Raw genomic sequence first — 4,003 nt, forward strand, 5'->3', positions numbered from 1 at the left:
AGGACTTTCCACTGTTGGCAATCACTCACCCTCGTGTCACTCCAAACTTGTAAGACTTTTGTTCATCTTCAGAACAAAACAGAAGGTGGTAAAGACGTCATACAAGTAACCCATGTGACTCCAGTGGTTTAACCTTGATTTGATGACACGAGAGGGGAACTTGTGGATTGGGTGGAAACTAGAGCTCTATCTTTAGACTTTATATGTGTAATAGTGTTTATATATGTGAATTCTATAAAATATTTGTATTCATTGGTATTCAAAGGCTCCCCTCCTGTGGACATTAATGGTTCTGCAACTAGTGGGCAGAAAGCAGCACTCTTTATGGCATATCTAACAGAAACAGAGATGACACAGAGCTGTTGTACTGTAAAAAACTTTTTTTCTGAACTCACTAGCAGATGAGGCAGAAAAAGATGGAAGTCTCATAGAGACACCTACAGAAAAGAGAGGAGGAAGGAGGCAGAGAGGAAGAGGAGTGGAGCAGGGGTGAGCAGTATACGGCCATGTCGCCACAGTGGGGTGATGGGCTTCCTCAACTCCTTCCTAGAAGATATAATAACTGCCAGTAATGTGGTAGGGGAAGCCCTGACCCCAGAGGAAAGAGAAGAGCTACCACTCCTCAGGAGGTCAGTGACATTTGTTTTAAAAGCGTCCTGGAGGATTTCAGGACACTGTCTTTGAGGACCAGACAGGACTTAAAGTTTCAAATGTACAGACTCATGTATGAGGCAAAATGTCTGGAGGCTGAACACACTGAACACTGGGGAGAGAGTAACGGGGCAGATGATGAGTCTGTGAGGTGTTTGTAAGCTTCTTGTTAGCTGCACCTCGTGCTTTCTCTTTCACACACAAGAAGCCTTGACTTGTCATAGCAGCATATGTTGGACTGAATGTGCAGCTATGAAAACAGAGTTCAAAACTGCTCTAAATGAAAGTATTTGTTCATTCATGTTCAACTGCACCTTGAGCTCCTCCTCACATACACAAACATTCATATCACTGAAAGTATTTTTTATTTTGAAGTTGATATACTGGCAATAAAATATTGTCAACATTTCTGTTTATATGTGTTTTATATTATTACAAATCTATCATATCATATTGAACACATGTAGAGGAGAGTGTGTGTTGTCACACTTGATATATAATTTATGGAAATCTTTTATTATTATCACTATTATTAATTGGTGGCTCTTAAAAAAAGAGCCGTTTGAAGCCATGGCTTAAGTGTCTCAATCTTTTAATGAACAGCATATACAATCAAAAGAATTCAACAAAATGAGCCAAGACTCACCAAACTGTATTCCGGACCGGTGCGTTCACAAACAGGAAGTGCTGGTCTCCAGCCAGGAAGTGTTGGTGGTGATGGGGTGCAAGTACCTGAAGAGCGACTGGTGCAAGACCCAGCCACTGCGGCAGACGGTCAGTCAGGAGGACTGCAGGAGCCGGACGGTCATCAACCGCTTCTGCTACGGCCAGTGCAACTTCTTCTTCATCCCTCGACACGTCAAGAAGGAGCAGGAGTCGTTCCAGTCATGTGTCTTCTGCCGGCCGAACCGCTTCACCAGCCTCACCGACAGATCCAGAGCGTCAAGCAGTGCCACTGCATGTCCGTCAGCGTGTCCAAGTCTGGAAACAGTGAGAGGACGATGCTTAGACAACCGCTGCTAATCTGAGCTGAAAGACTGAAAACACCACAGTGTCTTCAGACGGAGAGAGGAAGACTGATGGTGTTTGAGAGACTCTTCAAAGACAGACGTGATCCAGGCATGACCTTCAGTGCTGGTTAACAGAAAACATGCAGAAAACACTAGAAGAAACCTATACAAAACCTTAAAGGATCCTGTCAGGCCTTTCATAAATAGAGCCTCTGAAGAATAAAGGCTCCAGAAGGGGTTTCTATGGAAGCTTGTTTCTGCCATTAAATATTAATGAAACGTTTATTTTTAATCCATTTAATTATTAACTATGAAAAATTTATTATCTCTTATAATATTATGAATTATTGCAGTTATCTATTTATTTATTTATACCATATTTTAAAGGGTTAGTTCACCCAAAAATGAAAATTATGTCATTAATGACTCACCCTCATGTCGTTCCAAACCCGTAAGACCTCCGTTCATCTTCTGAACACAGTTTAAGATATTTTAGATTTAGTCCGAGAGCTTTCTGTCCCTCCATTGAAAGTGTTTGTACTGTATACTGTCCATGTCCAGAAAGGTAATAAAAACATCATCAAAGTAGTCCATGTGACATCAGTGGGTTAGTTAGAAGTTTTTGAAGCATCTTATATAGATTTTGGTACAAAAATAATAAAAAATGCAACTTTATTCAGCATTGTATTCTCTTCCAGAATCCTTTCCATTGAATTGATTCCATTGAATCCTTTCATCTGTCGGCGTTGGTAATGCACTTTTACGTCGTTGTTTTTGGTGATTAGGACATCCGCGACATGCACACTTACGCACCATTTTAAAAAATAGCTTGAATACAGCGTGCGTCTCCCTCAGACTGTAAACGAAACTCTGACGCACCAGATAACACGTCAGCAGCGTCTTGCGTCAGCAGTGCGCTGCGGTTCACTGAACCCGAGTCATGAATCCGGATGAACAACAGACCCGGAAGAGAAGACAATGCTGAATAAAGTCCTAGTTTTTGTTATTTTTGGACCAAAATGTATTTTCGATGCATCAAAAACTTCTAACTAACCCACTGATGTCACATGGACTACTTTGATGATGTTTTTATTACCTTTCTGGACATGGACAGTCTACCGTACATACATTTTCAATGGAGGGACAGAAAGCTCTCGGACTAAATCTAAAATATCTTAAACTGTGTTTCGAAGTTGAAAGGAGGTCTTACGGGTTTGACATGAGGGTGAGTCATTAATGACATAATTTTCATTTTTGGGTGAACTAACCCTTTAATGTGGGTTACACAAACTCTTCCATTCTCAGCTACAACTAGTGTTTGAAGCCGGGGACACACTTAATGATTGTAAGGCTGATTATGAATGTAATATTGTACTTAATATACTAAAAGTTCTTCTTTAGTAACTCTTAAGATAATCTTAGGAACATCTAAGTGTACTCGACTGTGCTATTTTGAGACACCGTGAATATGAACTAAATGTGCTGAGAGAAACAGCTCTCTCTCTTTAGGGCAGGTGCACGTTTTTGTGACATATCAGGATACAAATTTGTATAATGACATACAGTCTCAGTAAAGGAAAGGACAGGGTTGCACATTTCATAAAATGAGTTAATAGAGTCTCTGATGGAGTATTTAATTTTTTCCAGGTGTAGAAAGGACATGAAGTCCTTCAACCAAGAAAAGTTAGGAGGGGGTGATGAGGATTAACAGTCTAACAATATTGGTCTTCTGGCTACCAATGAAGCAAAAGTAATAATATCAGCATAACGCTTGTTGTACAAGCCATCAGCAGGAGGAACTCCAAAAACTGCAATTATTGGGCAATTATTTTTTTAATTAATTTTTTTAACTGCCTATTTTGGGGCATCATTAACTATGCACCGATTCAGGCTGCAGCCCCTTTAAATTCTCCTGCTCCCCACCCCCCGAGCTCTCAACTATAATACAGTGCATAAAGTTTACACAGCTAATATAACCCTCAAATGGATCTTTACAAGATGTTCGTCATGCATGCTGTATGCATGCTTCAGATCATGTGAGTATTTATTTGGATGTTTACATTTGATTCTGAATGAATTTGAGGCTGTGCTCCGTGGCTAAAGCTAACATTACACACTGTTGGAGAGATTTATAAAGAATGAAGTTGTGTTTGTGCATTATACAGACTGAAAGTATTTAATAATGAAAATACCGAGTCTTGTCTCAGTGAATACAGTAATAAACAATGGTAACTTTAACCACATTTAACAGTACATTAGAGTACAGTACATTTATAAAGACAATTTACAAATATCACTAAAAATATCATGTAATCATGAATCATGTCAGTTATTATTGCTCC

General features: G+C 39.6%; 1 pseudogene; it reads left to right on the plus strand.

The window, feature by feature from the left end:
• Positions 1-1,226: 1,226 nt before the first annotated feature.
• Positions 1,227-1,924, plus strand: LOC125245296 (annotated as a pseudogene).
• The last annotated feature ends 2,079 nt before the right edge of the window (positions 1,925-4,003 follow it).

This window comes from Megalobrama amblycephala, linkage group LG14 (assembly GCF_018812025.1).
Source record: "Megalobrama amblycephala isolate DHTTF-2021 linkage group LG14, ASM1881202v1, whole genome shotgun sequence".
In the NCBI taxonomy this organism is placed as follows: domain Eukaryota; kingdom Metazoa; phylum Chordata; class Actinopteri; order Cypriniformes; family Xenocyprididae; genus Megalobrama; species Megalobrama amblycephala.